Here is a 19,826-nt window from a genome sequence, read left to right as displayed (position 1 = left end):
GATATAAGCAGATTTCCTCTTCCCCAGGCTATTCTACCATTGTGTTTCTGATTGGAGCTGGCTGACCACGGAACGAAATTGCAAACCAAAATAATCTCCTATTTTAAGTTATATGTGTTGGGTATTGTGCCTCAACAATAAGAAAGGTAGTTAAGACAAACAGTATGATGGTTTGTCACAAAATTAAAAGAAGGAATATTATATTATCCAGAAATTCCACCTCTGCATATATACATAGAAGAATCTAAAGCAATTCAATTCTTTTCTTGAAGTGTCTGGAAGAAATGTTTATATGCCCATTGTCTTAGTTACTTTCTTGTCTCTGAGATACAGTACCTAATACCTACAATTTAAAGAAGGAAAGGTTTATTTTGGCTTATAATTTGTAGAGATTTCAGTCTATAGTCATCTGGCTCCAAGGAAGGACAGCATGGTAGAGGGACATGCCAGAGCAGGGTTCCTTGTGACATGGCAAAGAGGAAGCAGAGAGATCAAGAGAAGAGGGAGAGAGATATACCCTTCCAGGCCACACTGTTGGTGATACACCTCCTCCAATCATGCTTCACCTCCAAAGGTCACATTTAGCTATAAACTCATCAGTGGACTAATCCATGAATGATCACCATGCCCCCCATGATCCAGTCACCCAAAAGCCCCACCTATGATTGTGTGAGACTTTGGGGTGACATTTAGATATAAATCATAACTTTCCACCCATGCCCCCGAAAAGACTCGTACAAATCCCTTTATACAAATTGCATTTAGTCCATCTCTCTTTTTTTTTTTTTTTCTGGTACTGGGAATTGAACTCACGATCTTGCGCTTGCCAAGCAGGCACTGTGCCACTGAGCTAAATCCTCAGCCCCTAGTCCATCTCTGAAGAGTTGCAAAAGTCCTAACAGTTTCAGCACTGCTGAAAAATCCAACTCTAAAGTCTCCTCTGAGATTTAAAGGAAACTCTTAGCTGTGAACCCCTGAAAAAATCTGAAAGAAAATTAAACACTACCAATATAAATGACACAGAGTAAATATTACCATTCCATAGGGAAGAATACAGGGACAGAAATGAGTAGGACCAAAGCAATACTAAATTTAGCAGGCAAACATTAAATCCTGTAGTTCCATGTGCATAACCTACAGCAAGCTGTAGAGAAGCATAAGTTCCAAAAGGCTTGGGTGGCCCTGCCCCTGTGGCATTATCAGTGGTTGAAGCCCTCATGGCCCCTCTGATAGGTAGGCTTTGTTTACTGCTTGTGACTTTCCTCACACATTCCATGTTTCTAGTATCTCCAACTTCCTGGATTCTCTACTACATTTTTGGCTTCATCCTCAGGACCACACTGCCTAGCCTTGTATGCCTTCTGAAATACTGTTGGAAGCCTCCCAGACCTCACAATTCTTGCATTCTGCATGCCTGTAAAACTAGCACCACAGGCTGCTTGGATGATGCCAAGGTTTGCCACTAACTGGAGCAGTAGCCAAGCCCTTTTGCAACTTGCTGGTGATTTCAGAGGCCTCCAAATGCTTGAATGGCTGAGCATAGTGAACTGAATCCTGAGGAATCAATACTCTAGATGACCCTTCTCCAAAAGAGTATCATAAGGTTCTATTTTCAAAGCAAAATGTTTTACTTTTGCAATTTTCAGCCTGTGAAGGATGGGGCCTTTAATGTTCCTCACATGCCCTTAAGCCGTTTTGCTTATTGTTCTGTTCCAAAGCATTTAGTTTTCTTTTAATGCCAGTCTTTTCAACAGCTAAGTTCTACTCTGCTCCATCTTTACAGGCCCCAACTTTACTGGAGCTTCCTTTTTGTCAAACTCAAAACTTTTTAAATCATTCAGCTGCGCCTCTTGCTCTTGATTCTCAAGGTAGATCTGACTAAAAACCCCCAACAGTGCCTATGCTACCACCTGAATATTGGGCTGATGTGAAATTTCTTCCACCAGCTTAATTAGTCCACCATTCCTAGTCTCCTGCAAAGCCTAAGGACGTGTACAAAATGCAGACAAATTTTCCACCAAAACAACATACATAGCCTGGAGTTTTAACTACCAATGGAGTCCTTTTCACCTGAAAGCCTTTAACTCTGGTCTTTACCAGCTGCATTCTGGTCTTCTGGGCTCTAACCAAAAACTCACATCAACCTTGGCTTACAGCATTCAGGGGCTGCTTCTTCAGCCAGCATCTCCAAACCTTTCCAAATCTCCAGACCTTTTTCTCCTACCAGCCAGTTCCAAAGCTTCTGAACCACATGGTCAGGAAGTGTCGCAGCAACAACCCCACTCCTAGTACAGAATCTGACTTAAAAACTATCCTTGTTGCTGGGAGAAAATACCTGATATCTACAACTTAAAGGAGGAAAGATTTATTTTGGCTCACAATTTGTAGAGGTTTCAGTCTATAGTCAGCTGGCTCCAAGGCAGGACACCATGGTAGATGGGTATGCCAGAGGAGAGTTGCTCATGCCCTGGCAGACAGGAAGTAGAGAGAGGTTAAAGAGAAGGGAGGAGATATACCCTTTCGGGCCACACCCCCAGGGACCCACCTCCTCTGACCAGGTTTCACTCCCAAGATTACATTTAGCTGTAAACTCATCAGTGGACTAATCTATTGAAGATTATCTCACCCCCATGATCTAGTCACCTCCTCAAATCCCCACCTATTCATCATATGGGGCTTTGGAGGGACATCCAGATACAAACCATAATACCCATGTTCATAGCAGTATGATTCATAATAACCAAAATGTGGAGCAACCCAAATTTCCCTCAATAGATGAATGGATAAGCAAAATATCTACACAGCAGAATGTTAGTAAGCCTTAGAAATGAAGGTAATTCTTACATGTGTTACAACATGGATAAATCTTAAGCACATTATGCTAGGCAAAGTTTTTACAAGTGACAAATACTGTATGATTGATTCTACTTCTATGAAACATGTAGATTAGTCAAAATCACAGAAAAGAATGGCTGGAGTTGTAACTCTTGATAGAGTACATGCTTAACATGCTTGAGGCTCGGCCCAACCCCCAGTACTTCCAAAGAATTATAGAGAAGATGTTTCCCATGGGCTGGAGAAGAGGGTAATGGGGAGTTGATTTTTAATGGGTATATAATTTTACTTTTACAAGAAGAAAACTTTTCTGGAGATGGATGTTAGTGATGGTTACACATTATTGAGTGTAATTAGTGCCATGTAACTGTACACTTAAAATAGTAAGATAGTAAATTTTATTTTAGGTGTATTTTATGACAGATTTTAAAAATTCAAAAGAGGTATCACAGTTCATTGTTCATGAATTATGGTGGTTGTGTGTTTCTTTTTATAATAGAGTCAGTAAAGGGGTATCAGTGGTGAAAAACAATGTCTGATTGCCTTAACTTAGCCCACAGAGTGACCTTTGCATGGAACCAAGCTCAAAGGTGTCAGAAGTGACTTTCATGATGTCATGAAACTATTATCAGATCTTACACAAGATACTGTCAACATTTACTCCCTGTGTATAAATTACTCTTATCAACATTTAAATGCCACCTGTACTATATATGCCACCTGCAATACTAGAAACTTCTGGTACTCACACAAGTTTTTATAAGTTGTTCTCAACTGGGGGCAGTTTTGCCTCCTAAAAGACATTTGGCAGTTATGTGGACACATTTTCAGTTGTCATAATTGGGAGAAGAGTTTGTCACATCTAGAGGGTAGAGGTCAGAGATATCTCTACCATGCATAGGACAACTCCTGCAACAGAATTATCAGGCCTTAAATGTTAATATTGTTAAGGTTGAGAAGCACTGGCCTAATCTGAGCTCAAAGGGAAATGTAAACGTTCTGTACTACCCCAGAACATAATACTCTGCTTTCTAACACTCAGTACTATTGATTTTTGGATTTTATGTGCTCTTTTTGGACAGAAAATTGAAGGTTGACTATGTGATGTAAATATTCTTAAACATTACTCAGAATAACAGGGTTTTTTCTTAAAGGTTCCTACTCTGTTTTCCAGCGACCTGATAAATCAATGATTTTACATTAAAATATGTGTGTTGGGGATTGAGCTAAGGATATGCATGCTAAGCACATGCTCTACTAGTGAGCTACACTCCGAGACTACACCACATATTTTTACAATGGTGTTTTTAAAAACTGCATTCTTCAGAATGAGGTTTAAATTATATTCTGCAGAATGAGGCTTAAACTGCATTATGCAGAATGAGGTTCCTGTGTTCTGAATGTTTATGCCTTGCCCAATTCATATTTTGAGATTCTAACCCCCAACATGATGGTATTAGGAGATAAGACTTTGGAGTATGATTAACTCTTCCCTCATGAATGGTATTAGTGCCCTTATAAAAGTGACCCTAGATATGCCTCTAACCCTTTCTACCAAGTAAGTTTTCAGTGAAAAGATAAATGTGTTCCAAGTGAATCCCTCACCACATTGCTCAGCTACCATTTTGATCTTGGACTTTCCTGCTTTGAGAACTCTGAGAAATTAAGTCCTGTTGTTTATAAACCACTCAATCTATGGTATTTTGTTATACCATAGACTATTTTGTTACACCATAAACAGATGAAGACTGAACTGTTTCATGGTTCTCATTAGAAAGTATATGGGAAGAGAACTGAGAAGTCAAAACTTTGACTGTCACCCTACTTTTGTCAGAGTTGCTCCATTTGTTTATGTATAGTATATTCTCTGAAATTTCTTTGATAAAATAGTTCAATTGCTAAGAAGAAAGAACATATTTGAATCATGCCATTCTATATAATGTGTAAGTTATTGGAAACTGGAATAGAAATGTAATTTTTGTTTCCCTGTATACTGAGAACAGATAGGAAGATATTTTGAAAGAATATTCCTGCATTTAAAAAATATCCATACCTATTGATCTTCATGAGTCTGGGATAATTAAGGATGTGCAGGTTGAATAGCCTGTTAGGACTTAAGGATATCAAGATTTGGTGGGGTATCTCAGTGGTAAAACACTTGTCAAGCGTGAATGTGACCCCAGGTTCCATCCCCTATACCACACAAAAATAAAGATTTGGGAAAATGCTCCCCAAATGTCCTCTATCCTTGGAGTAGATTCTATTATCAAAAGTTTCCCAGAAAAGTGCTGGAAAATTAGGATTCTTCAGGCTTTCAAACATAAACTTACAACATTGAAAGGGGACTTTCCAGAGAAAAATGATCTTTCTGTTCCCAGGGATGACTGATAGTAGTGTTGGGGAGTAGATGTGATAAAATGGGGAAGGACATTCTACAAGTTCTCTCATTGTTCTGCCTTAGCACAAAGATACTCTGCACAGTATCAGAATCCCTGGAGATTGTAAAGTGCTTTAGAGCAGAAACTATATTACCTTCTTTTCTGTGGTTCCTTCAGCTCCCTATCATGGTTAGTTAAATATTGTATGGTTTAAATGTGTAAATAAATGGTAGAGAGGCAAATAGAGCAGGAAAATTATCTTTTTTGAACTCACTGAGACTAGCTGTAGACAGATTTGTGAAGCACTTCGTTAGTCATTAAAGCCCTTTGCTTACCAGATATTCCTCTTTCCCAAGTGCCCAGTGTATGTTCCTCTGCAGGGTCATTTCACTGTCAATTCCTAGAGATGGATTTCCTTCCCAGGTAGCATCTCATACCTGGAGATCTCTCCTAATCTTCATCTAAGCTTTCTTGTCATGTTTCCCATTTCTTGCTCTCTATAACAGCTCTGAGGAGTTAGAGTCAGGCCATCTAGGGGTTGAGGATTATAAGAAAGAAATTAAATTCTCGCCTCTACATGCAACTAGGGTAGAACACTTCCCACCATTTTTCATCAGCTCTAAGCAGTTAGTTCCACCAGTGTTGGGCAACATTTACCTACCTCTCAAGATCTTTCACTCTCTCCAAGGACGGTTTTGTGTAACCCTAGGGTTGTTGATTTTTATAGACAGGCAAGCCACAAAAATATAAGGCAGTCCTTTCTTAGGTGGCCATATCCTCCACCCCTCATAGTTCAAAATTACTTGCTTTTGGGGCTGGGGGTATAGCTCAGTGGCATAAACGCCTGCCAGGCAAGCGCAAGATTGTGAGTTCGATCCCCACTACTGCAAAAAAACCCAAAAAAACCCTCAAAATTACTTGCTTTCAAATAGATGCGTTGAGAGAAGCAGAAGCTTCTGCCAAAGCAGTCCTTTATCTCCATGAGTTATTATTGTGTCCTATTTGGCTAACAGGAAGTAAAAATACAAATGTTTAAAGTATGAAGAATCAGTATTATGGATTTATTTCTTTATCCAAAAAGTAGTCATTAGGTGCCTACTGTATACAAGGCGTATTCACCCACAGTGGTAGATTCTGACAATTAATGCCTTAGGATATTGATTTTTCTGTTTACTTCCTCAACAAAATTCTTTAGAGAAATTCTGTAAGTGTTTCAGTAACAAAAGCGAATAATACTCAAACATACTTAAAACTAAGGCAGTTTTTATGCTAACATCAACAAATCTTTCCCAGGTTTTATTTAAAAGCAGAAACAACTTGAGTATGTGATATGACTATAAAACGATGTGATTATTATCTTTTAAAAATAAACATGATAGGATGTACCTATCCAAAGATATAGACCTGCTTTAATGTACTCACCATAAGAAGCCATGCCTTCATTCAATTGGTTGTCATGTGGGACTGAAGTTAGAGATCCTTTCTTTCCCTTAGCAAGCTGGCCCTGAAGGCTGGATTTGATATTGCCTTTCTGGGCTCATGTGAAATCCTGTGCTTATGTATGTCAAAAGCACTTGTCACTCTGAACTGTCTTTCTCCTTTGTCTGGCTGGTGCTCCCTGAAAGTATGACAGGTATCTTGTTTGACTTTTGTGTTTCTAGAACTAAGCACATATAGAAATACTTGCTCAGTAAATGTTTGTCAGCTGGTTGAAACCTATTTCTGTATCACATTTTGGACGATCTTCAGTAATAACAAATCTTTATTCTTTTAATGGAGAATGTTTTTGGAAAAAATATGGGCAAATAAGGCATTTATCAAGCTGAATAACATTGTAGTTTTTTGTTTTGTTTTGTTTTGTTTGCAATAGGATCTTGCTATGTAGTTCAGGCTGGCCTTGTATTCACTATTGTAGCCCAGGCTGTCCTCAAACTCACAGCAGTTCTCCTGCCTCTGCCTCCCGAGTGCTGAGATTACAGGCATATGCCACCACTCCCAGCCTTGTGTTTATTTTTAAATGAGCTATGATCATAATATATTGACTACTTTTCTTCTGTTATTTATCAACCGGCTCTGAAAACAACTCCAAAGAAGGAATTGCAAAAGATTTTGAACAATGGTAGCATCCCCAGGCAGCTTCTTTGAAAGACTACATTTTTATAGCCCAGTACATACTTAGAGAAAAGTCATGTAAACATTTACCTTGAAAATTATTAAGCATAAACTCTAGGCAGCAGAACATACTTTTAGAGGTTAAGTTCCTTACTATGGAGCTGGGCTTCTTGGGTTTCAATCCTGGCTCTGCAGCTCGCTTAGTGTATAGAGCTTGGACAAGCTACCCACCCTTTAGGTACCTCATTTATAAATGTGTATAAATAGAACCTCCCTCACAGGGTTGTTAAAAGGATTGAGTTAATCATGTAAAGTGCTTAGGATATAGGGTGAGGTACATAGTAAGTGTTCAAAAGGATTAATATTATCATTATCTTTATCATTATTATTATGTAAAAGGCCCTGTGTTAGAGAATACTAGAGGTTAAAAAGCATTTCTCTGCCCTCAGGCAGTTCACTGTCTAACAGGAAACATAGACATGTGATTTATGTTATAGTGCACTTGATAGGTGCTCTTAGAAATGTGAACTGTTGTGGGAGAAACATCTACAATGGTGAGGACTGTCATAATTGTAACTTCTCAGCGCTGTTCGCTAAGCTCTGAATGCCCTCCAACTCAACTGTGCCGGGAATATAAATGTCAGTATAACTAGATGTCTGATATTCGTGGTAGTGCTAAGAACAAAAGGACATGGGTAGAGGTAACATTCTCTTAACAAAATACTTTCAATAGTTATTTAACAAAGGAAACGTGTGGTGTTGATGTATGGGGGACTATTCACTATTACTTGCTTCACTTTGTAATTCTGGACAGAGAATAAACTCCATCATGAATGTCTGTCTCAAAAGAATTGATTCTAGTTTCATGAACTAAAATAATTTGCTGCTTTGATTCTAAAGGTATTGAATAATCTATAAGGGCTTGCCATTTTACCAAGTTAATTTAGAGCTTTGCTATGAATAAAAATTAAATCAAAATTTAATAACAGCATTATTTAATAATGATGTAATTTGCATTTAGAAAGGACGTTGTTTCTTCCATTGCTGTATCATTGCTTTTACTGTGCAGAAAGTATTCTTCAATTAAAATATTGGTTTTCTTTTTTTAACTCTAGTTTCCCTCTCTCAGACGTAGTTATGAAGATGACAGTTTATTTTGCAATTGCTTATTTTGTATGATTCACGAAGAAACACTTTAAAAATAACCTTGTAATAAAGACAGAAAACCATTTCTTCACAATTGTGATTCATCATAATTATTTTTGAACATTTGGTAAATCCTATTTCTGTGAACTTTTAAGGAGAACTTCAAAATCCTTTCAGAGCCTGTTTAAGACCCTCCTTTATGGATACTACAAAGGCTTCACTTTGTGAAGAGAATGGGTTTGCGGGAATAAACATAGTATGAGACAGTGTGGCTACATATATTTTCCTACAGATTCATCTTTTCAGTTTCTCTTCTAAGAAGTTCAAAGAAGTCAAGAGTTCATTTTGGGGAATTAAAGTGATTGTGAAGAGAAGCAGCATAGACCCATAACCCTTCCAGATAGCATGTTCTGTGATTCTGGGCCTAAAGAGCAAACAAAGTAAGATATGTCTTGGAATCATTTTCTTTCCCAAGAGAAGAGCGTAAGATTAGCATGCCAGTTCTTAAGAAGAGATCTTCAGTAGAACCATAGGCATGTTTTCTTAAGAAAGGGAGCGAGAATTTGGTGGTGGTAACAAGGGTCATGTACTATATTTGGCATTTATTCCAGGTTTACTTCATCAAACTGAATCTTCTGCAACAAGTTCATAATTACTATTTTGGGACTAGGGAAGATACCACTCTGAGTTGTACAGAAGGAACACACAGCTGTCACCCCCTGAAGCTATTAACAGTTTGTCCTAAAGTGATGGATTTTATTCTACTGCATGGATCATGAACAGAGCAGTCATAAAGCATGCCAGTATTACAAGGGAAATCTGCATTCTGAGCACATATTAATTACCACCCTTTCTGGATGTGAGTAATAATGCCTAAGGTTTCCAGACTCACCTAGAACTTCCTAATGGTTTTGAAAATGAAATTTTCACCAACTACAACTATTACAATTGCTATTGCACTTCCAATATCAAGATTAGAAAGGAAAATCCAAACATACACTTAAGTGGCAGTTTAAATTATGTTGTTCTTTCATAAGCTTCCAAAACATCCTGATTCTCTCTACCCTGTGAGCCTCTTCTTTGTTCCCAGTTCTCCTTCGGTCCAATTGACTCAGGTGCATCCACTCATGAGGCTACCTCAGGGCTCCTCAGGGCCTTTGTGCATTCAAATGCTCCGCCTACTTAATTCTCTGATCTCCCAGTTGTGCTCTCTCTTCCAAGTCACTGTCTCTGCTCTGTGATCTCTCAACCTGAAAATGTACAAGAATAGCGATTTGTTCCCTCAATACCCTAATTCAATCTTTCATAGAAAAAGAAGTAGAAGTTTTTTTCTAGGAAGTTCATGAATCATGGTTTGAAATTGTAAAATGTTATGCATTTGGAGGTGGGATAACAACAAGTTTCTTGGAATTCTCAAAGAGGTCACTATCCTTCAAAAAGGTTATTGGGTTTTTTTGTTTGTTCGTTTTGTTCAAAAAGGTTAACAAGCAGGCGCTGAAGGACAACTGTGCTGAAGTGAACATAGTTTCATTTCAACATTATTTTAGTAGAAAGATCCTGGACATAATGCCTCAACCAAAAGATAATTTTGTAACAGAGGAAAATCATACTTCAATTAGGAGTGTTGTTATGGTTTATATTTAAAAGTCTCCCCAAAGCCTCATGTACTTGTATAGGTGGGGCTTTGGGGAGGTAATTGGATCATAGGGGCTTATAGCTGAGTTCCTGTTAGGAAGTGGTATCCGGAAGGAAGAGATGGGTCACTAGGGGTGCAGCGTGGAAGGGTTTATCTCTTCATCTCTTCACTCCTCCTTTTACTGATCTCTCTCCCTCCCTCCCTCTCCTCTCCTCTCTTCTCTGTCTTTCCCTCTGTCTGCCCTCTCCTCTTCTCTCCTCTGTCTCTCTGTCTGTCTCTCTCTCTGTCTGTCTCTCTGTCTGTCTGTCTCTGTCTCTCTCTCTTTCCCTCTCTCTCTCCTCTCCTCCCTCTCTCTCTCTTTCTCTCTCTTTCTCTGTCTCTGTCTCTCCATCTCTCTGTCACCCTTTCTCTCCTCTCCCTTTCCCTCCCCTCCCCTCCCCTTGCCTTCTCTCTCTCTCTCTCTCTCTCTCCTTCCACAGCCTTCCCATGAGCAGCTCTTCCTGGCTATTCCCTTCTGCTCTACTGCCCTACATTGGAGCCAGCTGACTATGGAATAAAAACTACAAACAGTGAGCATGCTGTACTTCTACTAGCAGCTTTCAAAGATGCCCCTCAAGGATCCCGATCTTCTGGTAGCCAAGCCCTTGTGAAATCCCCTCCTCTTGAATGTAGACTAGATTTAGTGACTGGGTTCTAAAGAAATAAAATATGATCAAAATAATGGTATGTCGTTTCTCTTACCAGGTTACAAAAGGTTGTGACTTCCGTTCTGCTAATACTGTCACATGCTCCCTCTGATGAAGCCTACTGGCATGTTGTAAGGGGCTCTGTGGGAAGGCCCACATGGCAAGGAATCAAAGGAGGCCTCCAGTCACCAGCTGCTGAGGTCTGAGTCCAGTACCCAGAAAGACCTGAGTCCTGAAAGCAATCATGTGCATGAACTTGGAAGCAGATCCTCCCTGATGGTCTTCAGATGAGACTGCGTCCCCAGCCAACAACATGATTGTGGCCTCATGACAACCTCTGAAGTAGAAGATAGCTAAGCCATTTCTGGATTCCTGAAAATGTCTTAAGCTTCTGAATTTGAAGGGTATAATTTGTTAATTTGTTATGCACCATGATAACTAATTCATCTTCCAAGACATAACTATTATCTTAAATGTGTTATCATTCTTACCTATATCTGTGTCTTAGTTAATTTTCTTGTTGCTGGGACAAAATACCTGACACCCAAAGTTAAGGGAGGAAAGGTTTAATTAGCTCACAGTTTGTAGAGTTTCCAATCCATAATTTGCTGGCTCCATGGCAAGGTGGCTCATGGCAGAGAAGCAGCCATTCATGGCCAAGAAAGACATAACAAGCAACAAGAGCAAAGTCGGGGGACAAGCCTCTTTCTGTCCATTTTATCTTATCCAGACTGCTGGGATTAGGGCAGTGCCAGTTTAGTCAGTGAATTGTTCCAGCAGTCACTCACCCTTAATCTCAGCACCCTTAATCCTAGCATTGTACAATGAATCAATCACAAAAAAGCCCACCCCCCATGTCTGCAATGAGGCTTTGGGGGGACATCTAGACACAAACCATAACATAAAGACTGTATAAAGACTTTATATGTATGTATATTGATGGGGTAATTTGTCAGTTTGTTAGATACCATGATAAATAATTCACTTACGAGGTAACCATTATCTTAAATGTGTTATCATTCTTATACATGTCTTTCTATAAAGACTATATATGCATGTATATATGCATACACATACATTTTATGCATAATCCCCATGTATGTGTATTTATAAAATGTATGGAATGTTTTTAAAATTCATATGGGTACTATGATAATGTTCATATCCTTCCAGAACTAGCTTTTCCCTTACTCATTTTTCTACTACCTCAACTCAGTCTTTGCCCTTCCAAGAGGCCTTTCTCTGTCTCAGCCACTGTGAGTTGTAGTCTTCTCCTCAGCTCAGACCTTGGTGTTCTGTTCAGTTTACCTGCGTAAGTCCCATTCCAGTGAATTAAGCCCACTCCTGTCTTAGACCAAGCTCAGCTTCTTCACATTCTAAACCAAAATCTAAGTGTAAGTTCTTCAACATCACATGGACCATGGCATATGTGGCTCATCACTTTGGTTTCCTTCAGTAGTGGTGCTTCTATGTCAGTGTATATCTTAAAATTTAATGTGTATAGTAATTACATGTGCACTTTGTTATGTGGTTTTGATTCATGAGGCCCACAAAAGGTCTGATATTCTGCATTTCTGCAATGCTTTTAGATATCACTGATGCTCATGCTCCATGGGCCATATGTTTAACAGTAAGTTTCAGAGGCTAGAAATCTATTTCTTTACAAAAAATTGCTTTAATTTGACAATATATATTGGATAGCGATACAAGAACTTACACCTCTCCATTGGTGGAATATGATAGCTTTCTAAGAAGGTAAGGTAGGCTAAGAAGCAAAACCAACACAAATAATATAAGGAAATATTTTATTCAGTAATTTTCACTTAAAGCAAGCCAAAGGCAGAAAATAATGGAGTGGAAATTAATGGAATAAATGATAGAAAAAGAATAGAGAAAAATCAATGAAGTCAAAAGCTAGTTCTTTGAAAAGATCCACAAAATTGTCAAATTTTAGCAAGATAGAATAAGAAAAAAAATTCAGGAGACTCAAGTCATTAGAGTAAAAAATGAAAGAGGGAACATTACTACCAACATTACAGGAGTAAAATATATTTTAAAGGAATATCATGGACAATTTTATGCCAATAAGTAGATAGATGAAATGGACAAATTCCTAGACAGATGCAAACTACTAAAATGGACTCAAGAAGAAATGACAAAGTGGAAAATTGCACACCATGAAATTTTGTTTCATACACAAAATCATTAAAAATATTATATAAAATTCCCTTCAGTCTATGTGTATAAGATATATAAAAATATAAATACTCATCTTTAACTTGGGTCACATTCCCCAAGACATCTCATTAAGTACATGCAGATATTACAAAATCAAAAAAACTGAAATCAAATTCAGGTAAGGGATACTGAACCTATAATTAAAATTAATAAACTGCCCACAAGCAAAATTCCAAGCCCAGATGATTTACCACTGAGTAGTAACAAACATTTAAGGAACTAACACTAATTCTTTATATACTTCTCTAAAACAGAAAAGGATGAAACACTTCCCAATTCATTCTAATAGGCCAGGATTTCCTTGATACAAAACCAAAGAATCATAAGAAAACTATAGACTAGGGCCAGGGATATAGCTTAGCGACACAAGTGCCTGCCTGGCAGGCATGAGGTTGTGAGTTCGATTCCTGGTACCAAAAAAGAAAAAAGATAAAAAAAAAAAACAACTGCTGACTAATATACTTTTTAAATATGGATGCAAATAACCCAGGAATATAGGTTGGTTTAGTATCTGAAAATCAGTATACCATTGCAGTAGAATAAAAACAAAACCACATAGTATCATCTCAATAGGTGCAGAAAAAAGCATTTACAAAATGCAACACCCCTCCACAGTAAAAATATGGTACAAACTAGGAAGAGGAGGGAGCTTTCTAAACTCATTAAAAGATTCTATGAAAACTCTACAGCCAACAGCAACTGAATGGTGAAAGAATGGATGCTTTACCACTAAGATTAGAAAGAAAACAAAGATGCCAGGATCTCAGCATTGTACTGGAACTCTACCCAGGGCAATTAGGCAAGAAAAAGTCATCTGGACTGGAAAGGAAAAAAGTAAAACCACTTCAGTTTGCAGAGATGATCTTTTATGTAGAAAATCCTAAGGACTCCACAACAAATTTGTATCCAATAAAACAAGCTGATCAAGGACACAGGATATAAGATCACTTTACAAAAAGTTGTATATATACTTGCAATGAACAATCCAAAATGAGTTTTAAAGAAACAATTCAGTTAACAATAGCATCAAAATAGTAAAATACTTAGGAATAATTTTAAGAAAAGGCATAAAAATTTATACTTTGAAAAGTACAAAACACTTGAGAGAAATTTAGAAGGTCAAAATAAATGGAAGCACCCTGTGCTCCTGAGTCAGAAGGTTTAATATTGTTAAAATGGTAATATCTCCCAAAGTAATCTACAGATTCAGTGCAATGCCTGTAAGATATGAAGCTAGTTTTTCTTTAGAAATTGACAAGCTGATTCTAAAATTCATATAGAATTGCAAGTGACCCAGAATAACTGAAACAATCTTGAGAAGAAAGAACAAAGTAGGAGGATTCATATTTCCTAATTTCAATTTGTAATACAAAGCATTGGTAAGCATGACAGTGTGGTACTGGCAGAAGGATAGTCGTACACATCAGTGGACTAGAAAAACACCATATGTCTGTGGTCAACTGCTTCATTTTATTATGAGATCGGATCTTTCTAAGCTTTCTGGGCTGTCCCCAAATTTGTCTTCCTCCTGTCAGCTTCCTGAGTAGCTAAGATTACAAACATGTCCACAATCAACTGATTTTTGCTGGGAGTACCAAGACTATTCAGTGAGGAAAGAACAGATAGTGCCAGGACAACTGTAGAGCCCCATGTAAAAAGATTGAATCGAACCATTCCCTACACCATGTATGAAATTAACTCAAAATGAGTTATAGAGCTAAATACAGGAGCTACAGCTATAAAATTCTTATAAAAAGCAGAGGGGTAAATGTTCATGACTTCAGATTCAGCAAACGATTGTTCTTTATGCCACTAAAAGAATGAGCAAGAAAAAAAAAAACAGATTTGACTTCATCAAAATTAAAAGCTTTTGTGTTTCAAAAGACACCATCTGTTTTAGTCACTTTCCTGTCACTGGGACAGAATTCCCAGCACCTGCAACTTAAAGGAGAGGTTGATTTCACTCGCAGTTTCCAGTAGGTTGAGTCCATGGCTCCAAGGCAGAAACAGCACATTGGAAAGTCCTGGTGGAGAACACCTGCTCACCGCATGGCAGCCTGGAAGCAGAGGAAGAGAAGGGAGGAGCTGAGGGAAAAAATACACCCAGGTCACACAAACAATGACCTGACGCCTCTGACCAAGCCCGATTTCCGAACACAAGACTTTTAGGGGACATTTCAGATCTAAGCCATAACAGCATCATAGCTGGACATGGTGGAACATGTCTGTAATCCCAACACTCTGGGAGGTGTGTTTATAGCAGCATTACTCACAACAACCAAAATGTAGAAACAATCTAAATGTCCATCTACGGATGAATATATGAACAAAATGTGCTATATTCATACCATGGAATATCATTTTGCCATAACATGAATAAATTACTGATACATGATAAAACAGATGAATTTTATATTGACAGATGCCAGTTACAAGGACCACATATTATATGATTGTATTTATTTGTTATTTCTAGAATAGGGATATCTATAGAGACAGAAAGTAGATGAATAATTGCTGAGGGGGATGGGGAGCAGAGAGGTGATGACTAAAGGGCAGGTAATTTCCTTTTGAGATGATGAAAATGTTATAAACTTTTTGATAGCTGTATTATGTGAATATGCTAATATATCTGTGAATTGTACAGATGAGTGCATTGTGTATGAATTATGGCTCAAGAAAGATGTGTACAAACTAAGCTGGTGCATTCACAGGGCTCATCTTGTTTGTTTCCAGTCTCTCTGGGGTCAGTGTCCTTTGCTGCCTATTGTCTACTGTCTTCAAAACTCTTGCTTCATGTTGTCTGTATTGTATTGTACGTTATTTTATTTCATTTGCTTTACTGCCTAGCCAAAAGCAGGTCTCCCCATTTTTTTCTGTTGAGACTGAGGGAGGCTTGAGTCCAAAAGCAGTTAACTGATTTGCCAAACTTCTCACTAGTTCGTGGCAGTTAGGACTGTAACCAAAATTTCCTTATTACTAATCCAAAGTTGAAACAAAATGGCTTCTTGTCTGTCCAGTTTCTGGGGCAACATGAGAGCAGGTTAATTAACTGGGCCTAAAGAAGAAAATGCCTTTGACTTGAGAATCCTTGAAAAGTTCAGAACAATTTTCTGCTTTGCTCTCAATCAGCAAAGTATTTACTGCATGCCAGTATGCAGTGCCTCTTTGGCAGTCATTCCTAGGGACAGAGAATGACTGTCTCTAGCAACAAGGGGCTCACCATCTTTTTGGGAGAGAAGAGTGACATGTGAAGCATCTCTGACCCAAGCATGTTTACCTGCAGTAGAATGACTCACTCAGCTTTTCAGCAGACAGTCAGGAGTGGTCAGTGCAGGCTTTTCTCCGAAAAGTTTCTGTTATGTTTAAGATCTAGAATATCCTCCCAGAAGACTCATGCTTAGAGGAATGACTTTTAAAAGGTGATTGGATCGTGGAGGCACTATATTCATCAGTGAACTCATCCAGGAATGAGTTCACTAGCTGAATGCGCTGTTAGGAGGTGGGGCCTGGTTGGAAGAGGTGGTCACTAGGGACCTGACTTGGACGGGTATAGCCTTGTCCTGAGCTCTTGCCTTGCTCTCTGCTTCCTGACCGCCATGATGTAAGCAGTTCTCTCCCACCATGCTGTTTCTCCCTTGGAGCCCCCCCAACCATGCATCAGTGACAGAAAGTAACTAAGACAAATTTCCAAAGGAGGATGCACTGGGGCTTCACAGGATAAGCAGCATCCTCTGACTAGTTAAAGCAGCAAAGGTAGAACTTGCCTCCAAGAGACACTGTTAAAGTGTACGCCAGTCTTCCGAGGGTTTCTGACTGTAGGGAAAGCAGGGATAATGTCCTGGCTGGAGGCAGACCTACAGGATTTGGTGGAAGTCCTGTTGAGAAGATGACTAGTAGGGCACTTCCTTTGCCTTTTCCTCTTTCTGCTAATTTTATAGCTCAGTGAATACCCCGCCCATATTAGCAGTATCAGTGTCTCAGGTAAAAACATACCCATGTATCTTGGTTAACAGTTAGAGTTTGATAGCACCATACTCAGTAATTATGGGGCAGGGAGATACTGCCTGGTGAGCAGAATAGTAGAGTTGCAGGAACAGTCCCTATCAGGTACAAGGATAGTATGAGATCAGAAACCCATGTTGCTGCTTAAATAATTTTTGGCCAAATTAGGACTTGGGCTCATACTTTCTAAACTTCAGGCTGTTTATTTGAGCCTTGCAGAGATGGAAGTATTTGCTTACAGGCTATTCGTTAAACACTAAGTAGAATGGAAAGTAAAAGAGTGCCTTGAAGCTCCAGAGTCTGAAGTCATAGTATATGGAAGACAAGAACTCAGATAATAATGTACTTCTGGAATGATTGCTGTGTAACTGTCAATGGGGAAATAGGACATGAGTTCCTTAAAGGGTTTTACACATACAGATCTGAAAACTTCCAGTATTTTCTTGGGAAGTGAACAGGGGTTGTTGAGGGGGAAAGCCAGAATTCTGATTGGATACTTTCCATCTGTAAGACTTTGTATAGATCACTTAGCATTCCTCAACCTGCATTACTCAGCTTGAATGAAGTGATAACACTCGAATTACTCCCAAAGAGTGAACTGAGGTCATCCATTCAGTCCCACATCTGACTGATGTTATCCCAAGTGTCTCTTGACCTCTATATATCTATCCTCATTACTTTTTTTGTAGTTGCATCCTCTTTATTACACTCCTCACATTGCAGCTGAAGAAGCTTTTCTTAAAGGCAAACTCAGTCACATTGCCCATCTATTGCAAACCTTTCAGTAGCTCGTTATTTTCAGGATAAAAATTTCAACTCCTTATCCTGGTCCACAGGCCCTTCATGATCTGACAGCTGCTGGCCTCTCTAGGCTCACTCCACATCATTCTTCCCTCTGAAATTTTGGTCTCCAGCCATAATAAACTAATAGATGTTTCCCAACAAACCACCCTCTCTCACCTCCTTTGCACTAGCTTCTTCCTCTACTAAGAATGCTAAGGCCCCTTGAGCTCACTTTTTGTTGCCCCTTTAGTATAAACTTGTATTCCTGAAGAATTCTGTCATAACCCACCTGCTAGGTCCTCCCCCAGCCTCAACTGCTCTTTCTTCATGTCTCCATCCTGGTCAGCTTTCTGTGCTTCTGTCTTCTTAGTACTTAGCCTGATTGAAACTGCCTTTTTCCTTGTTGATTCCTCCCACTCAGTTCTACAGGACTTTGTCTTATCCATCTTTATGGCCTCATTGGAGCCTACTGAATGAATCATGAATGTTTAAATGCTTTATAAACTGTAACTTGCTACACGTGTTAAGTATTATGTAATATTATTGTGTTCATATTGGTCACTTAGTATGGTTGGCCTACTCATCCATTTGATAATAAATAATATCATATTTCAGTTACATCATTCTAGTTCCTTAAGCACATACTAAATAAAGGTTTCTACTTACAAGCACTTAAACTGGGGTAGACTCTGAGGTAACAGTTTACATGATGATCTCATTTACTCCTCATAGCGATCTTATATGCTCAGTCCTACTATAAAAAAATCGTCTCTGTTTTTCAGATGAGAAAACTATGGTGGGCTCAAAGAGGTTAGGTAGCTTGCCCAGCGTCACATAGCCAGATTTTCAATCCAAGAATTTTGAGTTCAAAACCAAAGCACTGCTAAAGTCTTCAGCTAGGACACAGTCAAGAAGGTGAAAAGGCAATCCACAAAGTGGCAGAAAAAAAATCTGCCAATTACATATCCAATAAAGAAATAGATGATAGATAAAATGTGTGTGTGTGTGTGTGTGTGTGTGTGTGTGTGTGAGAGAGAGAGAGAGAGAGAGAGAGAGAGAGGAATATACTCACTTCAGGAAATGAAAAATCCTATGATGTTTTTTCAACAGATGGTGTTACGCTTGTATGGGGACCCTAGAGGATGTCATATATCACAGAGAACCCACTACACTTCGGACCCCTAGAGAAGAAACTGAAAATGCATGTGTAGCAATCTCAATGACTAAGGTTACCCAAGCAGTTTACCATACTAATGTTTGGAAACTAATGCCTACCACTTTGAGCACCTCTTGTAATTTTACAGGCCAAAGGTAACTTGTATTAATCTCATGATGTCTCAATAAATTTAGTATTAAAATATTTATACGTTTTTCTTTTCCTGAAGTATGTATACATTTTGTGTCTGTCTCATATATATATATCTCACAATTACATTACACAGAATAGTGAATGCCTAACATTTAACACTGAAAAAAACTATGATTTTAAAATGGACACAGGACTCAAATAGCTATTTTTCCAAAGAACATATGCAAATGGCCAAAAACCACATGAAAATATGCTCAACATTACTGATTACTAGAAAAATGCAAATCAAATCCACAATGAAATAATCACTTCACAACCATTAGCATGGTCACTATCAACAAAGAAGCAACAGAAAATAACAAGTATTGGCAAGGATATGAGAAATTGGGACGCTTTGTGCATTGCAGGTGGGAATGTAAAATGGTGCAGCTGCTGTAAATACTATGGAGATTTCTTCCAAAACAGAAGCACCATTAAATTGTAACTGGCAGGGCAAAATAACATTAAAAACTAGATTTTTTTTAGACAAGTGGCTTTTCTAAATTTCCTCAGGCCTAGGAAGGAAACCTTCACTCCCTCCTCTTTTCAGGGCAGATGAAGGGCCAGAAGATGCAGATGCTAGTCCCAAGAGGTCAAAGTCCAGCTTTCTTTCCACGGAGAAGGGAGGTAGGGGAAAGAGATGGGAGGAAGGAAGCAAA

At 38.6% G+C, this 19,826-nt stretch overlaps 1 long non-coding RNA gene across 1 annotated transcript in view; it reads left to right on the top strand.

The window, feature by feature from the left end:
- Positions 1 to 19,141, top strand: part of LOC102015566 — a 92,259-nt gene extending 73,118 nt beyond the window's left edge. The window contains exons 6-7 of the long non-coding RNA XR_001232056.1: positions 10,852 to 11,197; positions 18,930 to 19,141. This is a non-coding gene — a long non-coding RNA (uncharacterized LOC102015566). The remainder of the gene's footprint in view (positions 1 to 10,851; positions 11,198 to 18,929) is intronic.
- Positions 19,142 to 19,826: the final 685 nt, after the last annotated feature.

This window comes from Chinchilla lanigera, unplaced genomic scaffold (assembly GCF_000276665.1).
Source record: "Chinchilla lanigera isolate Chin_1 unplaced genomic scaffold, ChiLan1.0 scaffold00133, whole genome shotgun sequence".
NCBI lineage: Eukaryota > Metazoa > Chordata > Mammalia > Rodentia > Chinchillidae > Chinchilla > Chinchilla lanigera.
This window is presented reverse-complemented; position numbering and strand designations above follow the sequence as displayed.